At 42.7% G+C, this 22,517-nt stretch overlaps 1 protein-coding gene across 2 annotated transcripts in view; it reads left to right on the top strand.

Moving 5' to 3' along the window:
- Nucleotides 1–22,517, top strand: part of LOC109403328 (acetylcholine receptor subunit alpha-like 1) — a 227,061-nt gene that overhangs the window by 39,542 nt on the left and 165,002 nt on the right. For both annotated transcript variants that reach the window (XM_019676136.3, XM_029862719.2), the window contains exon 2: nucleotides 11,039–12,163. The gene's annotated coding sequence lies outside the window, so the exon portion shown is untranslated. The remainder of the gene's footprint in view (nucleotides 1–11,038; nucleotides 12,164–22,517) is intronic.

The following is a 22,517-nucleotide window of genomic DNA, read 5'->3' as shown; positions in this document are numbered from 1 at the left end:
TACAAAGTTGTTTTCTGTAAAAGAAATAAATTTAATCTACATTGAAACACAATGTTACTGAACTCAACTTCTATGAACTTGAAAGTTCCGACAAAGTTCCGAGTAGCATCTTAAGCTGCTTTAAAGTTTCGCAAAGTTCAGATAAAGTTCCGAATGGAACTTTCTGGCTGCTTAAGAGGCTAATAATGAGCCTTGCCGGAGCTTGTGATCGAAGTTCCAGCAAGGCTCATCGTTAGCCTCTTAAGCAGCCAGAAAGTTCCATTTGGAACTTTATCTGAACTTCGCTGAACTTGAAAGTGCATTTTGTCATGGGAAGCGGAACTTTTGGTTACTTGGGATGTTTATCCAAGGATTTGTTGTTATCCGTCACCATACAACGAACGGCGTCCAGAACGCTTTGGTTCTCACGTTCGACTTGCCCATTTGCATGTGGGCCTCCAACGGCGATCTTCACGTGCACTATACCTAGGTCGATGCATAAACTCTCGAATTCCTTGGAGGTATAAGCTGTTCTACGATCGGTGACTATGCGTCTCGCCTTCCCAAAAACAGCAAAAATTTCGTTTCCTTGTAGATCTGCTTCTCCTGGTTTTCGACTGACGGCTTCGTAAGAATCTTCATGATCTCGAACAATTTTGGGACATCTCTCTGCAACAACTTCAAACACTCATCTTTTTTGATGCTCGCACTTCCATCACATGAGCCATCATTGGCTCTGGTTCTTCTGATCCGGCTCAGCACTGGGTTCCAACTCAAGCAATCGGCATGTTGCATCTTCTCCCCCTTTCGGTAAACTAACTCAAAATTGTACTTCTGCAGTTTCAGCAACCACTTGCCCACCACTGATAACATCACTTTCTTGGCCATTGTTTTCTTCACCGCTTCGCAGTGTCTTCTCAATAGATATTTACGATACCTTTCCACTGACTCCACGGCCGCCAGTGCTTCTAGTTCATAACTATACTTTTGGCACTCAACTGACGAAGTTTTTCGGCTAAAGTAGCTTATCGAATGCAGGCCAACTTCCATCTGCTGCAACAAGATTCCTGTCAGTCCGTGCGAGCAGGCGTCGGTGTGCACTTCGAGGTTTCGGGCTGGATCATACATACTACGACCGGTTGATTGACTAAAGCTTCTTTTAACAATGCACTTGAATAGTTCATCTTTCTTCATGACCCGCGTTAACGGTTCTGCAATTATGCTGAACTCCTTCACGAGCCGCCGAAAGTAGTTGGCTAGGCCAAGAAACTCGCGGATATTGTGCACATTTACCGGCTGTGGAAACTCACTGCCCGAATCTTCTCTTTCCCCGGTCGAATTTCGCCTTCACTCACTTCGTGACCCAGGAAACCCAGGTTGGTCTTCAAAAACTGGGTTTCGTTCAAATTGATTGTTAGGCCACACTAAACCGTTTCAACAGAGCTTCGAATTTCTTCAGCACATCATCAACATCGCGCAAACCGAAAATCGCACCATCGAGGTACATTATAATCAAAACCGTACGAAGAAGAGCGATCACCGTAGTCCAGAAGAATTTAGGAAGTTTAGGGTGGTTCGTAAATATAAATTTCAACATTTCAATGAATTTCAGTTATACATATTTGTTGACGTTTTAATTGGATTACGGGGGATTCAAAAGTACGTTTGAGGGGCTTTAAGGGCAATTCAAGGGATCTCAGGAGCCTTTAAAAGGTGTTGTGAGGGGATTGCTGGGCATTTTAAGGTTTTTTAAAGTCATTTCAGAGTCATTTAAGAGAGCTTCAGGAGGCCTCATGAACATTTCAAGGGCATTCCTAGAGGTTTTTGCCTTTCACGTACACTAAGTGTACTGGAAAGGCTATATGTTCACTCCAAAAATGACTTTTTGATAGAAGACCCGGAGGGTCGAGTCACATATACCAATCAACTCAGCTCGACGAATTGAGGTGATGTCTGTGTGTGTGTATGTATGTGTGTGTGTGTGTATGTATGTGTGTGTGTATGTGTGTGTACAAAAAAACTCACATCACTTTTTGGCAGTAAACCTCAACCGATTTTAATGACCAACGGTTCATTCGACGCGGAATCTGGTCCCATTGTTTCCTATTGAAAATGGTTCGGATCGGTCCAGCCGTTCCGGAGTTATGGCCATTTAGGTGTTCCGGATCGGTACCCCAGGAAGGGGCCAGATATGAAAACGCTACAAACCCATTCAAGCGACACATCAAACCACGGCACTTTCGAAAACATGATGAACGGTAAACAGGAAAATAGTCTCGGGCCATATCTGAACCGGTAGTGTTCCGGAACCGGTTCCGGGTGACCCGCCGGAAGTGGCCAAGTGAACCAAACCCTTCATGCGACACATCAAACAGCGGATTTTTCGATAACCTGATAAACAGTAGGCAGGAAAACATTCTCAGACCATATCTGAACCGGTAGTATTCCGGAACCGGTTCTGGGTGTTCCGCCGGAAGTGGCTAAATATGAAAGTGAACCATCTCCATGCATGCGATACATCAAACAGCGGCTTTTTCGATAGCCTGATGAACAGTAGGCAGGAAAATATTCTCGGATCATATCTGAACCGGTAGTGTTCCGGAACCGGTTCCGGGTGATCCGCCGGATGTGGCCAAATATGAAAGTGAACCAAACCCTTCATGCGACACATCAAACAGCGGATTTTTCGATAACCTGATAAACAGTAGGCAGGAAAACATTCTCAGACCATATCTGAACCGGTAGTATTCCGGAACCGGTTCTGGGTGTTCCGCCGGAACTGGCTAAATATGAAAGTGAACCAAACCCATGCATGCGATACATCAAACAGCGGCTTTTTCGATAGCCTGATGAACAGTAGGCAGGAAAATATTCTCGGATCATATCTGAACCGGTAGTGTTCCGGAACCGGTTCCGGGTGATCCGCCGGATGTGGCCAAATATGAATGTGAATCAAAGACATACATGCGACACATCAAACAGCGGATTTTTCGATAACCTGATAAACAGTAGGCAGGAAAACATTCTCAGACCATATCTGAACCGGTAGTATTCCGGAACCGGTTCTGGGTGTTCCGCCGGAACTGGCTAAATATGAAAGTGAACCAAACCCATGCATGCGATACATCAAACAGCGGCTTTTTCGATAGCCTGATGAACAGTAGGCTGGAAAATATTCTCGGATCATATCTGAACCGGTAGTGTTCCGGAACCGGTTCCGGGTGATCCGCCGGATGTGGCCAAAGATGAATGTGAACCAAAGCCATACATGCGACACATCAAACAGCGGATTTTTCGATAACCTGATAAACAGTAGGTAGGAAAACATTCTCAGACCATATCTGAACCGGTAGTGTTCCGGAACCGGTTCTGGATGTTCCGCCGGAAGTGGCTAAATATGAAAGTGAACCTAACCCATGCATGCGATACAACACACAGCGGCTTTTTCGGTAGCCTGATGAACAGTGGGCAGGGAAACATTCTCAGACCATATCGGAACCGGTAGTGTTACTGAACCGGTTCCAGATGTCACGACGGAAGTAACCAAGTATAAAAGTTAACCAACCCCTTACATGCGACGCATCAAATCGCAAGCTCTTCAGGCAACCTGATAAACGGTTAATAAAAGAGAATAGTTTCAGATCATATTTGGATCAACCGATAGAGTTCCGGAACCGGTTCCGGTGTCCCGCTGGAAGTGGTCAAATGTAGTAGATATCAAAACCCATGCCTGCGGCACATTAAACAGCGGCTTTTTAAATAACGTGATGTACGATTAGTCAGAAAATAGGCTCAGACCACAACGGAGATCTTTATAAAGGCTACCGATAGTGTTCCAGGACCGATCTAGGGTGTCCAGCCGGAAGTGGCCAAATGCCAAAAAGAACCAAACCTATGCATGCGACACATCGAACCGCGGTCTTTTTTAAACCATGAGGAACGATTAGCAAGAAAATAGGCGCAGACCACAATAGAGGCTACCGATAGTGATGCAAAACCAGCATTGGGTGCTTCCTAGGGTGCTTCGCAGGAACTTCAAAAATGAACAAAGTCAATGCAAGCGATAAATATGTGTAAGAAAACAAAATCTTGACTGAACTAAGGCCACATACATACAGACGTCTTACTCTACTCACTCTCCATCTTCCTTGTTTTCAACGGTTGAAACAAATATGTATTAATCGTTGTTGCTTGCAGAGATGGCATTTCACCGTAGCGATTCACTGCGGCGTCAGTTTATCGACCACATTAGGGATAGGAACATTTTTCACCACACCAAGAAGCCAGTTTCTCTTGTTTTGGGTGGTGGGTAGACCAAGCGCTAGTGCGTGCTCTTGCTGGTTCGCCTTGGATCGAGTGTGGCTCACTCTTTTGCGCGCATCGCTCTCCGGCGCTCTCCCGTGTTTTCACCCAGCAGTCACCGAATCGTCACCATGGTGTCACCGGGGCGAGAACTCTCCGGTGTTTCACCGCAGCGCGCACTCTGGCGCAAAAACCTCACTGGAGCGCGCGCCCGGGTGATTTTTTACACTTTCACCGGAGAGAATTTTAAATCGTTCTCGCCGCACTGTTGTGTGGTCTAGTGCTCAGGGAGCTAAGAGATTTATTTCTACCCACCAAGCTTGCGCGCATCCGATTCGCAGTGGTGGATCCACATATAAGAGACGGGCACTTGTTGAGATACATAGCGTGAGTGCTGTATTTTCGATTTCTCTTTCCTACACTGAGGATATGGACATCTCTGGTTGCTTGTTTGACGTCTACTCACTACCAACATCAAGCCGCAGTGAAACGCAACCTGATTAGCATTTAACGATTATTTTTTTCGTAACGATGAATATAATAGCACTATGTTACGAATGATATGTCTGTTTGTCTGTACTAAAGCAATCTCATCAAATCACTGAGGTGTAAAAATATACTGTAGGATAGGTCAACGTTATATGAGAAAATTATCGCATTAACCCCGGAGAAAGTTTTTTCAATCCTCTTTTCCGTCTAAAACTACTGGGATTTTTTTTATGGGATTTAGTATGGGCAATAGGACAGATTGGTGAAGTACTAGATTTGTAGTAATGAGCTGAATTTTAGTATGGTGAGAAGGTCAATTCTCAGTTTCTGCAATGAAATGGCGCAAAAAGTGTGGGTATTATGATTCCTTGCCTAATTTTATGCTGTTTGAGCAAAACTTTGGGTAACAGTGTTGTTGTTTTTTTTCTATTTCTTGCAACATAAACAACATAGTTATCCAAAGTTTCGCTCAAACAGCATCAATTCAGGCAAGGAATCATAATACCCACGCTTTTTGCACCATTTTATTGCAGAAACGGAGAATTGACCTTCTCACCATACAAAAATTCAGCTCATTACTACAAATCTAGTACTGCACCGAACGTGCCCCATTTCACTTGCTTGCATTTTTTGTCAAATTTTACATGAATTTTGTAACCTATGACAATAAAATATAGCCCAAAGTGTGAAGAAAAAACTATGTCGAAGACCGTAAAGCAGGGCTGTCCAACATACGGCCCGTTGAATCGATGAATGAAACTTGGCCCAAGGATTGAAATATTTGAAGATATTTCATATTTAAATAAAATTTAATATTAAAAATAAACTCGAAATAGATAGAGTGTTTTGTTCAAAATTTTCAAAGATTAAAAAATTTAAATACATAAATTTAAAAATTTTAAACTTGAAAGGTACAGCCAAATTTGAAGCAGAATTTCAGCAAAATTTACTGAATTTCAGAAAAACGTTGCTGCTGAACAGCAGAGTTTACTGAATGAATCAGGAAAGTTTGCTGAATTTCAGCAAATTGTTTGCTGCAACCTGCAGTTCGGCAAAATTCCGAAAAAAAAGTATTCAGGGTGATTTTTGCAAAACAATCAAGAATTCTTGCTCACATTTTATGACCCAAATGATGTCAGTGTTGTGATTTGCCGTGAGAACGGGTAATCGGATGTACAAAATTTCACTGTTGCATTCGTGCTTTCGAAATTTGATGTCGAAATTTAATGTCTGGCCCGTCGACTGGTATGGAGTATCACTTGTGGCCCGCGGCCACGAAAGGTTGGGTAGGCCTGCCGTAAAGTCATCTGTGATTGTGAAAGACGTTATATCCTAGCTTGTAATTATCGTCTTGATGTTGATCGGTCTTCAGTGATAGTGAAGGTGCTCAAGCAGTCAACTGAAAATTCTGATATTTTTCAGCCCAGTCTATACGTTTAACGTAACGTCGGAATATGTTCAATTAATAAATTTCCCAATTTTATTAAAATTATTGCTTTTCTAAATAAGGTATTCTCAGGATTAAGGAGCAGTTCGCATTACGTCGATGGAAAGATCATGCTTCGGAATGATGGCCCTAGCACAGAAACTAGCTTAACAATAGTAGAAGATTCCAAAAACAGGACCGAATTCTAAACCGCCCGATAGGTAGGAGATTGTCCACATCACAACGGTTTCAAACCGAACGGACTCAATAAATACCAAAACTTCCGTATGACATTTTTAAGTTAGGCTAGGCCATCTTGACTAGGAAACCTTGACCGATTGAACCCTTGAAAAGGCGCCATACAGATCGAAACGTCGGAAAAAATCATAAACTAGTGTTTTCGATGCCCCCAAAAGGCTGAAGCCAATATTCTGAAGCAAAATCATCCCAGTCGTATCCCAACCAAGGAAAGATCATGAGTACATGTTCGACGAGAAAGGCACTATCACCACTAGGTGGATCAATCTGGGTTTTTTTATTCCTTGTTGGGTATATAAGTCACTAGAGGTTTAGGGGCATTTGACAGGAATTCAGGGGCGGTTCAAGGGGGTTTATGAACCATATTAAAGGCGTGCAAAAGAGTTTCAGAGTCATGTAAAATTGATGATGATGATTCAAAAGGCGTTTCAATAGGATTACGGAGGTTTCATGAGCGTTTCAAGGCATTTTAGGTCAGGATCGTATCAGGGGGTGTCAAAAACACATGTTCGTTTCAAAACATATTTTGATGGGGTCTCTAAAAATTTAATAAAATCATCGGCCTCATTGAAGCACAGTACAGGGCATTTTCGTGCAGAGTACTGTACAACGGTGTTTTGTCCCATCCCATCCGGGACGTTGCTGGAGTGAGGCAAGGATGTATACTATGTATCACCGCTACTGTTCCTCATCGTAATCGACGAGGTGGTAGGTGCGATTGACCGTGAACCAAATCGTGGATTGCTGTGGCAGCCCATTACCATGGACCACCTAAATGACTTCTAATTGGTTGATGACGTTGCTCTCCTAGCTCCCCTAGCTCTCCTCGCTCTGATATGCAGAGCAAGCTCGATGATCTAGCTAATCGCTCCTCAGCGGCAGGTCTTACCATCAACGTCAACACGACCGAATCGTTGGATGTAAACACGGTCAACCCTTACAGCTTTACGGTAGCTGGGAAAACAGTGGAGAATGTTGAAAGCTTCCAATATCTTGGTAGCCAAATGGTGGCCGATGGCGGCACCAAGATCGACATAGGTGCACGGATCAAGAAGGCGAGGGCTGCTTTTGCGAGTTTAAGAAATGTATGAAAAAACAACCAGATTAGTCGACGCACCAAAATCCGAATTTTTGACTCGAACTTGAAATCTGTGCTGCTATACGCCAGTGAAATCTGGTGTGTATCAGTGGAGAACACTCAACGGCTGCAGGCCTTCATCAATAGATGCCTGCGTTATATATTTCGTGCATGGTGGCCTCACAATTGGATCTTCAACGTAGAGCCATCGTCGATGTCTTCAAAAGCCGATAGCGACAGAAATTGGGGAGTGAAAGTGGAGGTGGGTCGGCCACACTCTACCCAGGGGCGGAAACGAAATATGCAAACAAGCGTTAGACTGGAACCCAGCAGGACATCGCAGCAGAGGCAGACCCAGAGGCTCATGGCGGTGCAGCCTCAACAACTAAATCAAGCAAGTCGGCAGAAATTTGACCTGGCCACAAGTCAAGACGATGGCTGGCAATCGCCCAGGATGGAAATCTTTCAATTCGGGCCTTTACGCAACGTGGGTGCCCTGGACTGAAAGTCAAGTCAAGACGTAAAATCGAATGCCCTGTTTGTTCTGGTTTAAAGGAAACGGCGGAACACGTTTTATTCGTGTGCTCGCGTTTTCGCACAATGCTTGACCGCATGCTTGCCACATGCGGGGAGGACACAACTCCGGACAATCTTGTTCAGAGGATCTGTAGGGATGGATTTTTTTCTGGAATGCCGTTTCAACGGCTGTCACCCACATCGTCTTGGAGCTACAGAGGAGGTGACGTGTGGACTCGAAGAATGACTATTGGCTAGTTTTAGATGCCATACAAGAGGTGATCCAGGGGTTCGGAGTCGGCTTCGTAGGCCATGCCGGTGCTATGCGGTCGAAATTGAACCTTAAAGCGATTAAGTGGCCGCGGAGAGGAAGTCCTGGCTGTCGTGGTGTCGGTCTACTGGGTTGGATCCGAGCTTGCGGTTGCATAGGAGGGCCGGGGCAGGTGGAGACCCTACTGTGGACTCCCCCCCCGATGTTCGTTGCTGTAGGCTACGTAGCTAACCTTTTTTTTTACTATTCGTTTATTTGGAAGGCACGGGCGCCACTTGGGCATAGCGGAGCCAAAATCATTTACATATTATTATAACTTTAAAATACGATATACAATTTCATAAAATACTATAATCTATTTTCGACTAATCTGATATATCGGACTTTGAACCGATGGAGGATAGTCGCGATGAACATCTTTGCTTCTTTTCTTTGTGAGATAATACACTCCTGGATGCTTTCACCTCCAAATCCCGCTTTTTCTGCTTTTCCGTCTCGTCCTCCACGCTTATCTCCGCAATCCCGTCATATTGCGTGTACAACTTGCCATTGGACCTCCACATTCGTACTGGCACTTTCTCAGACCTGGGCCCCGATGCTGTCTCCTGTTCACCCATTTCTACACTTTCCTCTCGTGTCTCGATGTTATCCGTATTCGGAAACTTGTTCTCCAGGGGCTTCGCCATCTCATCGTTCTGTGCCGATGTCGCCTCTTTCAATACTCCAGCATAGGTGACCGATTGTGCACTATTAACGATCTCAACCGAACGTTGTTTTCTTTTCTTCGGGCAGGCGTTCATCTGATGCCCCGTCTGGTTGCAGATGAAACACTTGTCCTTGTTTCCAGAGTAGAAGATATTACCTCTCCAATTGAGGAAATGCAGCGTGGATGGAATTTCCGTTTTGACGTCCATGTGAACTCCGCGAACGCCGTTGAAAATATCCAACCCGATATCGGCAGGAAACTTCTCTCGTACCACTCTTTTCACGATTCCGTATTTTCCTAACACCAGCGATATTTCTTTATCGGGTACCTCCGGTGGTAGTTCACACACACGAACGTACTAATAGTTGCCTTCCGCATCAGATATTTGCACCATCACTGTCGTTCCGTTTGCATAATGGAAACGAAGTGGTTGTGCATTGTTCTCCAACGCTACTCTGAATGCCTGTTGACTTTTCAACTTGAGGTACACACTATGATCCTCTGCTCGTCTGTATAGCGTATCCATGTCGCTAATGCTGACATCCAAACACTTCACGAATTTTGCGATCTCATCGTACGATGGCCGCACAGAACCCGTTGGAAATGCAAACCTGACAGTGTTCTTGACCTCAACCATCTTTTTCTGCGTAATACCTTTCGATTCCAGCGAGTGACAATAAGCTGATGCAGCACACAGTGACCGCGGGAGAATGTTCTGCAACCGTTCTCGTCGGCAGATAAAAGCAAACTGATTGTAGCTAACCTTGAGGGTGCGATGTGCACTAATCCCTTTCTGAAGTAATGGGCACTGCGTGAGCGATTCCAATTGGAAGCTGTACATACTCTTTGTACAGCGCCTAAGTGTATTCTATTTTAATTGTACTATATCGAACTGATTCCCGTTGCGCTGCTTTCACTTTCTACCCTATCATGGTAAAATGATGAGCACGAGGATGCTGATGTGTGGCTGTTTCTGTTTCCAGTCCGATTGGGGGTCCATTATGGGTTGCCGTTCGCCGATGTCCAAGTATCCGGGTTCATTTGAGCCATGGGCTCAAAAGAGGGTAGGTGTCAGCTGCTCTCAGGGGGAAAGAGTAACTGACGAAAGTGCCGGGGCTAGTTTCGAACCCATGACCATCTGCTTATGAAGCAAACGTGTAGCCACTACGCCACGGGCCCCGGCTTAACGAAGGGTTTGGCGACCATGGGAATGTTGTTTAATGGGTAGAGGAAAGAGTAGTTTTGTATGTTATTTATTATTTTTTTTTTGTGGAAGACGATCCTTAACCCCACACTACCTGGACCTGGACCTGGATAAAACGTTTGGTGGCAATGGGAATGTGGGTCAGTTATCATAAAGATAAATTTTCGTTGACCAAATTGTATCAAGCTTGGCCGTATAATGCAGTTTGGAAGGTTTTGAAGCCTTTTTTGGGTTAAACATGTTTTATAAAACTTTCCTTGGCGAACAGAACAAAACAGCCCATAATTAATTAATTCCCTTATGTAGATCCCAAAAAAAACATCTTATTTTTATTTTAGTGGTTTAGTGATGTTGACTGTTGATGGCCAGCTTATGACATTTCTCCAATCAGTGGCGAGGGTTACCCTATTGTTGGTTGTTGCTTCTTTGAATTTGAAAAAGTTTTATGAAAGTTCGACTTGTAAGCTTTACACATACTTTTCATTGCTTTTAGTTTTCTGGGATATCTTACATGAAACGTCATAAAATTCATGTAGAAATATAATTATTTAGGATTTAAGAAAACATTAACCACTTGGTGATGAACAAGCATTAGTAAAACAGTAATTTGCGGCAAGCCATCAGCCCATTAACCGCGATGGATGGATATATTCCAGTATGGCCGCCGACGATTCACGCAAACACACCCCGAAAGCATTTCCTTTTCTGAGGCCAGCATTCCCGGAACAGGCGAAATAAGTTTCAGCTGAAGCGCAAACTTTCACATTTACCATCGGAGAATCTCTGAAATTTTCTTCTCTGCTCCACAGAATGCCAGCGATTTAAATGGCCAGAGGCGTAGCAGCAGTGGGAGACCAGTCAGTGTGGGAGGACAAAATAAAATACACAGCACAGCGGAATAGTGAACTGTCGGCCGTGGCGACGCATTGCACGGAACAGAGCCAGAAGCTAAACCGGAAAAGCGTAATTGCATTTGATGAGTTTTAATGAATTCGAACGAAGAAGCAAAGAGCCGAACGGAAGACAACGCTAGAAGTTAGTGTGCCAGAAGAGGAAAGCATTTAGAATTACTCGGAAACGAAAAGTTTTTTTGTGCTCTGCAGCTCCCGATTCTCTAATGCCCTTTGTTCGTCGGGCAAATGAGGAAAAAGAGAAACTCAACTGAGAGGATAAGTGTGAATATTTCAGCTGAAGTGCTCGGAAGAAAAAAAATCCTTCGAAAGGGCTTGAGAAAGCTAGAAAAATACGGATAGTGAGAAAACGAAAAAAAGTTTTATTGAACCAAGTGAACGTGTGCGTGATCTCGTCCGGAAATTGAAAACAGTGCAACCCAGATTGGAGTTTAATGGAAACTGAAGTGCTCTGTGTCGCGGGACGTGCCTATCAAAGGCTACCAAGATCGTATAGCGAAGCCGGATAGTTTCTACTCTCCAAAGTTTTGCACCACCTTGTGTACAGTAATCCTTGCATCCTATTTCTACTCGGTAGTAAACGGTAGTGCGTCCGCATTGTGGCGCATTTTTAGCGTGTTAGCGTAGTTAAACAACACTATTCAATTCACGTAAATGGCTTTAAATCTTCACGTATGATGTGTGTGTGTTAAAATGATAATGTTTACCTTCGTCATTCAATCAATCACATTGCACTCATAGGCGATAGTATTCTCGAAGATAAAACGGAAACGTTGATGTTGTGCTAAACCATACACATCCAAGGAAGAACTCCTCAGTTGGTGCAGTGCAGTCCCATTCATACTAGAACAACGGCGGTGTGGATTCGGAAATCCTTCAGAATTGTGAAAATAACGACGAACTGTGAAAACATAAAGACGGCGCCCGGTAAAGGTGCCAAAGGTGCCACCTTCATACCGAAGGAGGCTCCACAGGGGCGCTAGGCTGTCAGCTGCAGGCGATGCACCGATTTGCGGATCGACCGTGAGTATTGATATAATTATATATTGAATATATTTAAGGACAGACTTGTTAGAATCCCAAAATGGCCGCCACAATGGCCGACTTTGCCACCTACTCACGATTTCGAGCGCACAAATCTCTTCGTAAAAAAAAACAGCGCACCTGATCTTTTTTATTTTAAGCTTATTACAAGTGAGCAAGAACAGAATAATAGAATGCACTGTTATTTAAAGCTTGCTTTTTGAGATTTGTGCGTCTGAAGTTCTTATGCACTGTTGAAGCGGGATTTCAAGACGTTTGTCCTTAACATAAGATTGAATACAGCTGTATGATTGAAACTCAGTAGTAAATCATCATCGGTTTGATAATATTGTTGTTGATGGTACCATTTAAGCATTACCAAATCATTTAACCGATTATACCACGAAATGATCTTCTGCGTAATCAAATAAATAGAAAAAAAAAAAAATAAAACACCATTAAAAAATCGGAATATTTTATTCAAATTTCAAACACAATAAGACTAAATGCCGTGAAAGTTCTGTTTTTAACATCTACCCTACATGTTACTACAAATAATCATTGTCGATTGTTTTGTGATTGCTGGTTAGAACGTATTCAAGTCAATTTGAGGCAGTTTAACCCGTAAATACCCGGTTCGATCTTGTCTGGTAGAAATGATTAGATGATGATGATGATAGATATTCTTCTTTGTTTTAAAACATTTTACCCTGGAGTCTTTTTTATAGTCAAGGGGAATAAGGCTGATACAAATTTAATTTTGACTTTTTGTCTCCCCACTTCCTTCAAAATTTTTTGGCTGGATCTTGGATTTTGAGGGGGCAGATAAAAAAATATTTATCAAAATATCGGGTCTTGCTAAAAATTCTATAACAAATCCGATGAGTTTTTACTATTTTAAGATTAAATGCTTTATTATTTTTATCCCCCCCCCTCGACCCACCCACCAGTGGTGGGACAAAAAGTAAAATAAATATTTGTAACGGCCTAATTGCGCATTCCTTACATGGTACTCAGAGGTGCCAAATATGTATATGATCTGGCAGGGTTGTGGTCAAAAGACAAAATTGTCGTCACCAAAACAACAATGAACTCGGTGGTTTATCAAACCGAATGTCTGAAGAATCGAATTCTGCCATTAATTCAGTCTTATGATGGCCGGATCTTGAGGATTGCCACTACAGCCAGGAAGCAAAAAATGGTATAACGACAATGACGTCCAATTTGTTCAGAAAACTCGTAATCCGCCTGATTGCCCGCAGTTCAGGCCTATCAAGCACTATTGAGCAATTATGTAGAGGAAACAGAAGGCTAAGGATGCAATCATCAAAACAACTGCGGAGAGGTTGTTGGTGGGATATAATCGCTAAAAGCTAAAACAGTAGACGAAACTGTTGTGCGCCGCCTAATGATTCATGTTTAAAGAAAAGTTCCAGAATTCCTTCAAATTCGTGCCGAATAATTTGTTTCGTATTTTTCTCTTAAAATATAATATAAAATATGCATTTGTCTGAAAACCGCATTCAAATTAGTTGTTTCAAATCGAAATGAGATCAGAATATGGTTGTTCCATTACTAAGGGGGGCATGCTTTATGGTACTCAAAAAGCCTCACAGCACCCGTAGAAAATCCATGGTGTATGAATTGAGTAATCTAGGTCATCCGAACTACTTTGGAGCTAATGTTCTTCAGATCTACAATATCTGCCATCATTTGTGTTCACTTTGTTTAATAAATATAGTCATGTTGGTGTCCATTAGACCTCTTAATGCTACGAGCAGCTCGATATTGTGGAAGTTGGACATTCCGTGAAATACAAATGGCATCCAATACACTTTGAAGTATGGGGTACAATATCTACATACTGTATCATGCTTCAATTGTAAAAAAATAGTAGAATGTAGTCTATACTGCTGATGGTGCCTCAGTGCACATCTATAATGATTCTAATACATTCATGGGCTTTCCAAACCGTTCAGGAATGAGAACCTTAAAGCTCTACAGGCACAACCGTTGTTTCTCGTCACTCTATTGACATAATTATTTCACTATTGTGTGTGTTGCACCTCATTAGATTACGAGTATCGCTATGTGTTGCAACTTGGGTGTCCACTGGCATATAGATGGACCCCAAATGGACCCCTTGTATTTTTAAGTATGGTCGTAGAGTCTCAGAGCGCAATTCTGATAACTAAACAACATTCACTTGATGATCTAGGTCATCCAAACTATTCTGGAATTAAGACTTTCAAGCTCTACAAGCTCTACTCTTGTATCTCTTTACTTGATGCATGTATTTTTCCACGATTATTTCTGTTGTATCCAATAATATTTTGAGTATCTCTTTGTGTTATTGATGCATCTACTGACACATAAATGAACTTCATAATATTATGAAGTATCGGAAATCACCTAAAAATTCTAAAAGCGTTCTTTGGAAATTGCTCCAGAAATCCCTCAGAAATTCATCGTGATTTCCTCTGAAAATACTTCAACGAGTTCCTAGGAAATGTTTCCAGGACTTCCCTTCAAATCATTCACGAGTTTCCCGGAAGTTTCTTGGCAAATTTTTCAGGAGCTATACTGGAATTCCTCCAGGAGTTCCTTGAGAGTCCCCCATGAATTTCTCCTGTAGTAACCTGAAAACTCCTCCAGATTTTCCCTAGATATGCGCCCAGGATTTTTTCCAGGAATAGCTCTAGGAATTCCTCCAGCAATTCCTCTAGAAATTCCTCTAGGGATTCCTTCAGAAAATCCTTCAGAGATACCCCAGGGATTCCTTCACAAATTCCCCCATGGATTCCTCCAGGAATTCATTCAGGTACACCTCCAGGACTTCCTCCAGAGCTCCTTCAGGAATTCATCCAGGATTTTTCCAAAAACTAATCTAAAGAATTCTTCAGGAATTCTTTAAAGGATTATTCCAGAAATTCCTCCAGGGATTCCTTCACAGTTTTCTCAAGGAATTCTTCCAGGAATTATTTCGGGAATTCCTCCAAGGAATTTCTCAGGGTAATTTTTCGGAGTAATTTCTCAAGAAATTCAAGGAATAACTACTAAGTCATATAGGAATTCATCAAGGGATTCCTTCAGAAATTCCTCCACGGTGTCCTCCAGAGATTCTTCCAGGGGTTCCTCCAACAATTCCTCCATAAATTCATCCCGAAATTCCTCCAGCAATGCCAGCAGGGACTCTTCCAGGAATTCATCAAAGGGATTCTTCCTGGAAATCTTCCAGGAAATCCATCAGTCATTCCTCAAAGAATTCCTCCAGGAATTTCTCAAGGAATTCCTCCAGGAATTCCTCCAGGGATTGCTTTAGGAATTCCTCCAAGAATTCCTCCATAAATTTCTCCTGGATATACGCCTGGATAGCAAATACTTCAGGAATTCCTTCATAAAATTCCTCATGGAATTTCTATAGGAATTACTCAACGAATTCTTCCTGGAATTACTCCAGGAATTCCTTTAGGAATTGTCCGAGAATTCGTCCAGGAATTCCTCCAAAAATTCGTCCAGGAATTCCTCCAAAAGTTCCTCCAGGAATTCCTCCAAAAATTCCTCCGGGAATTCCTCCAGTAATTCTTTCAGGAAATACTCCAGAAATTCCTTCAGGAATTGCTCCAGGAATTGCACTAGGAATTGTTCTAGGTAATCCTTTAGAAATTCCCGGCGTGAATTCCTCCAGGAATTGTTTTAGGAATTCCTCCAAGAATTACTCCATGAATTCTTCCAGAAAGTAGTTCAGGAATTCCTACAGCATTTCCACCAAAAATTTCTCCATGATATTTTTGAAAAAAAAAATCTAGGAAGTATTCCTGTAGAAACTCTTGGTGGAATTTCTGTAGGAATTCTTGGAGAAATTCCTGAAAGAATTTTTCAATGAATACATGGAGAATAGGGTGGCCCACACTTATATGAAAAACAAAAAAAATCTAAAAATGCCGAGTCTTACCTCCTAAATCAGTTGTTTTGGACCCCCAGAAGCTACGTTCAAAATTTGAGCATAATCGGTTGATCCTAAGGGGGCGCTCAAAACGCTTGAAGTTTGTATGGGAAAACTTGGCCAAATATATGCAGAAATTTTAAGTTTTCGAATTTTGCCGCTAGGTGGCGCTGTAAGCGTTCAATAATCAAACCCTTTGGTATTATTGTAGGTGACTATATGCCAGGGAACTTTGTCGAAGACCGCGAAGTGATTCGACGGCTGTGAAAAAAGTTATACCCTAGGCAAAGTGAGGCAAAGTATTGAGATTTCATTATTGATATTCCTTTACATGTATTGGAAAAATAACAATAAAGTTTATCATCACTTTTCCTAGGGTATAACTTTTTTCACAGACGTTGGATCACTTTGCGGTCTTCGACAAAGTTGTTTGGCATATAGTCACCTACAATAATACCAAAGGGTTTGATTATTGAATGCTTACAGCGCCACCTAGCGGCAAAATTCGAAAACTTAAAATTTCTGCATATATTTGGCCAAGTTTTCCCATACAAACTTCAAGCGTTTTGAGCGCCCCCTTAGGCTCAACCGATTTTGCTCAAATTTTGAACGTAGCTTCTGGGAGTCCAAAACAACTGATTGAGGAGGTAAGACTTGGCATTTTCGAAATTTTTGGTTTTCATATAAGTGTGGGCCACCGAGAAACTCCTAGAACGATTCTTGGTGGAATTCTTGAAAGAAGTCTTGGAGATATTCCTGAAGGGATTCTTGGAAGAGAATTCTGGAAGGGGTTGTTGGAGGAATTCATGACGGATGTCTTGGAGGAATTGCTGGAGGACTTCTTAGACGATTTCCTGAAGGAATTTTCGGAGAAACTCCTGGAGTGATTGCCGTAAGTATTTCTGGGGAATTTCTGAAGAATTTCCTGTAATAACTCCTGAAGGTATTTATTGAAAAATCCCTGGAGGTATTCCTAGAGGAATTTATAAAGATTTTTATAAATTCCCGAAGGATTTTTTGTCAAAAGTATTGAAGGAGGTCTTGGAGAAATTCTTTTCAGAATTCCTCTCGGAAGAATCCCAGCAGTGGACTCAGAAATATTTTCTGGATGCATTTCCTGAAGGATCTTGGGGGTATTCATAAAATGATTTCCGGAGGATTCTTGGATGAATTCTTAAAGGAATTTCTTGAAAAAATCCCTGGAGGTATTTCTAGCGAAATTCCTGAAGGGATTCTTGGAGCAATTCTTTCTGAAGGGGTTCCTGGAGGAATCGCTGGAGTACTTCCTGAAGGAATTTCCGGAGTAATTCAGGGGGAATTTCTGGAAGATTTCCTAGTGCAATTTCAAAAGATTTTTTAAGCAATTCCAAAAGGAGGTCCTGGAGAAATTCTTGAAGTAGTTCTTGGAGTAATTTCGGGAAAAATTTTTGGAGGAATTTCTGAGAAAATCCCTGGAGGAACGACCTCTTAGAGTCATCCCTGGAGTATTTTCTTGAAGAAATCATAAACCCAAGCAACACACATGTTTACAAAACAGTGATGGCAGCGTATGTAAGGGTTGCGCAGTAAGTCACAGTGACTTCTGTGCAACCCTAACATATGCTGAGGTCATTTTTTTTACCCTTGAACGGAAAATTGCGTTCACCTCTCAATAACTAGAAAACCAAAAGTTCCAATTGAACTTTTTTCATCTCAATAGAAAGGTGCACCTCACTTGCAAATTGGGGAACAATGATTGCGAACTTTTAAGTAACCTTTGTGGAAATAGAAGCAAATGTTCGTCCGAAATGCGTTAATGTTTACCGGCAAGCGTGCCCACCACTGGTTTTTCTGCACAGGTTAGGGCGTGGCAAGGCGTTCAAAATGTGCAGAAGTAATCTGACAGTGGTACCCCTTTGATTTACACGCGTGCCGCTGTTCGATCTCGGCCGCTGTCTCTCGTGGGCAAATAAATTGAAAAGTTTTGAATTCGAACCAAGTTTGTTTCTTCGTCGCTTGGAGCTCCCCTTCCTACCCCATGACGTAGTCCTAGCCCTGGACGAAACAAACAGTTATCCGAAAAATTGTTGTGTCTAAAGACTAATCTAACCTAATATTCACTTTGACATTTGTACAAATGATGATACTAAAATAATATGTTCCGTAACATATAAATTATGATACCGATATCCGTAATATTATTTTCGAATCTCTCTTTGTCAATTAATGTCTTTCGATTAGATGTCCATTCGACTAAATGTCTGCCATATGCTTCCTTTGCCACAAAATGGGTGTCGACCAAATGTCCATTCGACCAAATGTTCTTTCAACCAAATGTCTTTCGACCAAATATATTTTGACCAAATGTCCATTCGACCAAATGTCTTTTGACAAAATGTCCTAGATCCATTCTACGGCGAACTTATCATCTGGAAAATAGCAAAAGTTGGAAGGATACGATGAGCAGGGAATGTTGTGAGAATGCCGGACAACATTCCTGCAATGCTGGCGTTCGATCCGGATGGTACAAGAAGACCTGGAGGGCAGCGTGCAATGTGGTCGGACCAGATGCAGAACGAGGATCTGGCAAATGGCGGCCGAGGATGGAGGCCTGCAGCCACAAAACCGAGTGTTGTGGTGAGGAATTGTTTATTCAATTGTATTATAATTGTAATAAATGAATATAAAATGGCAATAAGATGTTTCTCCAAGTGAATTGGCTTTCATTTACATGTTTCTAGAACACTGTATCAGTAGCAAGCGTCCATGAACCAAATGGATAGCTCCAAAACTGGAATCTATCACAATAAATTCATCAACGGCACAGCAGTTTCGTCTTTACCCACTGCAAGTAAACGCAATTGTCGACGATAATTGACGACAGCAGTGGACTGACAGAAGCAAAAAAGCAGACGTTTCACTTCGTTCGCCGCTAGCGTTGTAAGCTCGTGCTTTCCCGGAAGCTGTTTGCCTCGATGTTTTATGTGTCCATAAACGAAAAAACTTTCCTTTCATTTGTCGCCAGCAGCAGTAGCAGTAGCAGCCCAGCCCAAATACCCTTGAGTCAACATCGTCGGTAGCAGATTTTTCCTACTAAATGGCTTGTCAATCAATTCCTGGTGATATCTAGAGCAATCAGAACAGTTGTTAGTGATTGGCCGCTGTTTTGTGCACATGCTTCAAGCTGTGGGTTGGGAGATTACAGCTGGGTGATAAACAATGTGCTGGTTCATGTTTAGTCCAGAAGCAACAAGCGCTCAGAGATTGATGCACTTTGGAAAGCATTTTGAGCTAACGATTCTCATGAAGCTAGATAATCAATTTGTGGAAAAGTTTCTTAAGGTAGAAATCAGCTTGTATGGTTTGTTTCTGAGTTTTGTAAAATAGGATAGCTTTGAGAGTGGATGATTTATAGAAAATTATTGTATCACCTCTAAGAGTTGGAAATATTTTTTAGAACCTCTTTTGCATTATTACTTGAATTATTGTGGAAATTCACTAAAGAGCTAAACTCCCCTAGGATGTTATTCCAGGCGCACCACGATAACGTAGTGACGTAGGTGACGTAGATTGAGAAGACGATATGCAGTGTATACTACATAGCAGTTCATCTCAAAAGTCGTAACAACTACCAGACAAATGGATTGAAAAAGTTTCCTGTCCTCCTAGTGGATGAAAAAAAGTATCATTTGTACAATATTACAGTTTTCAAGAGTTTTAATAGCACTCGCAAATAAGAAAGTGTTACACCCCAGAGAGAGCGGAAGCAGTTCAACATGTAGCAGCATTTTCCTCGCAATGCAAACTTAAGGTCCTCCGCCCATGGCAGGCAGGAAGGCAGGCAGGCTGGCTGGCTGGGGCTGGCAGTTTTGTTTACCCCACAGTACGCATGCGCCGGTTCACAGCTTCCGATAACGGATCCCAAAGTATTGCACTAATGACGACATTCATTCCGGGGCGGGCGTGTGGCAGCGAAATGAGAAGAGAAGACGCTCCTCGTGGATGTGCTTATTTGAACAGTCAAAGAAAACGATGTGTTACACTCTGCATACCAGGGGGGCTAGGCTCGACTTGACGGCTTCAACCATCGCAGTCAGTGTCTCGAAATGACAATGGGTTTCCTGAATTGGAATGGCACCAGTAGGGGTGCCAGGGACAATATGCATCCTTGAGACAAAACAGGTCGTGATTATGTTTCCTATGCAAAACTTTATCTTAAACAGAGAAAGAAAAAAAAAATCAAATCAGTACATGCCCTGCCCACCGTATCGTGCCGGATTTGGCCACCTTCTGGATGCTGGGTCGCCGTAACGTGCAGCGAGCTCGTGGTTCATCCTTCTCCGCCACACACCGTTCTCCTGCACACCGCCGAAGATCGTCCTTAGCACGCGTCGCTAGAAAACTCCGAGTGCTTGCAGGTCCTCCTCGAGCATGATTAATGTCTCGTGCCCGTAGAGGACCACCGCTCTTATTAGCGTACATGGTGCATTTGGTGCGTGGGTGAATAATGTCAGCCGTCAGTAAGGATCCGAGGTATACGAATTCCCGCATCACTTTGAAAGTATCCCCGTCTATCGTAACTACCCAGACGGGTCCTGTCGTGCTCGGTTCCGCCTACCAGCATGTACTTTGTTTTTGAGGCATTCACCACCAGTCCGACCTTTGCTGCTTTGCGTTTCAGGCGGGTGTACAGCTCTGCCACCATTCCAAATGTTCTGGCAATAATGTCCATGTCGTCCGCAAAGCACACAAATTGACCGGATTTTATGAAAATCGTTCCCCGGCTGTTGAGCTCGGCTCGTCGGATCACACCTTCCAAGAGTAGGCATGAGAGTCCATCACCTTGTCGCAGTCCCCAACGAGATTCGAATGAACTGGATAGTTCACCCGAAACCCTTACGCAGTTTTGCACACCGTCCATCGTTGCTTCAATCAGTCTAGTCAGCTTCCCAGGAAAACCGTTTTCGTCCATGATTCTCCATAGCTCTGCGCGGTCGATACTGTCGTATGCCGCCTTCAAGTCGATGAACAGGTGTTGCGTACGGACCTGGTATTCAAGGTATTTCTGAAGGATTTGCCGTACGGTGAAGATCTGGTCCGTTGTCGGCCGGCCGTCGATGAAGCCGGCTTGATAACTTCCCACGAACTCATTCGTTTTAGGTGACAGACGACGGAAGATGATCTGGGATAGCCCTTTGTAGGCAGCATTCAAAATAATGATCGCCCTGAAGGTCTGGTAGACCCTGCGTGTCCAAAGACATGAAATCTGGCGCATATCACCCTTCACACCTCTAGTAAACTCGTAGCGCCATTTCGTCTATGCGCTACCTTCAGTCCGCGTTCAGTACACAGACATCCCGTCAGAAGAGGGATATATTCCATTATAATGTGTACTTTGTGCCCTTTTCCTTACCATTTTGATTTCGTACGACAGTAATGACGTTTCATTTGCGAGGACTGCCTTGAAGCAACACTCTTTCGAGAGTGCTGGAGCGGATGAAGTACCACTGTTATTATACCCATATACCATAAGCTTCCACTGGCTGGCTGGCGCTGCTGGTGGGAGAATTCAATAAAGCAATAGCCACGGAAGCCACCAAACAGCGCCAAATTTCATGGATGGATGGTTCATTTTGTCCGTTGATAATGGTCTACACGGAACAGGCTGACTCACTGCCGCCCGATAGTATCGAGCGAGACGGAATGTTGCGTCTTATTATCGATCAATTTACCGCCGCATCATGCATGCTTGAATACCAGAAATTTTCCTACGTTTTGTTACCCTCACCATGGGACCACAACTCGATGTGGCTTTTGCCAGTGCTTTCCTACCCTGTGTAGTCTCGGAGAGTTTTACCTCACCGCAAAAGTGCTATCAAGCGAAACAAATTAAGACACATGATGGCAAAGTTTATAATTTGGAAATGCGGTATCACAGCATGGGTAATCAATTTGCATAGACATAAATCACTACTACTGGGGCAGGGTCCAAGAGATTTCAGTTAAGAAGTACAACGGTGACATTGCTATGTAGATTAATAATAGCGAGTTCATATGCTGTTTATTACCACTATAATGTAGTGGAATTCAATATATCCAATGATAAAACTTTAAATTTGAATAATTTCACTCTAGCCCTAAGTGTAAAGTGAAAATGCTCGTCAATTCATCGATTTTGGACTAATAATCCAAGAAGTTGTTGACTTCTATCTGGTTCCCAGCTGAATGTTGCCTTGCCAAACCTACACACCAAAATTTTTGAAATGCTTCCAGCACGCCAAAAATCAGCAAAAGAAATTGCTGAATTTCAGCAACATTTTTGCTGAATTTCAGCGCAACTTTGCTGATCAACTGTCAAAATTGCTGGATGGTTCAGCAAGTTGAAAAATAATTGCTGATACTCAGTAATTTGTATTGCTGAATGCAATC

This window comes from Aedes albopictus, chromosome 3 (genome assembly GCF_035046485.1).
Source record: "Aedes albopictus strain Foshan chromosome 3, AalbF5, whole genome shotgun sequence".
Lineage (NCBI taxonomy): Eukaryota > Metazoa > Arthropoda > Insecta > Diptera > Culicidae > Aedes > Aedes albopictus.
Note: the sequence above shows the minus strand (reverse complement) of the source record. Positions and strands in the feature narration are given on the sequence as shown.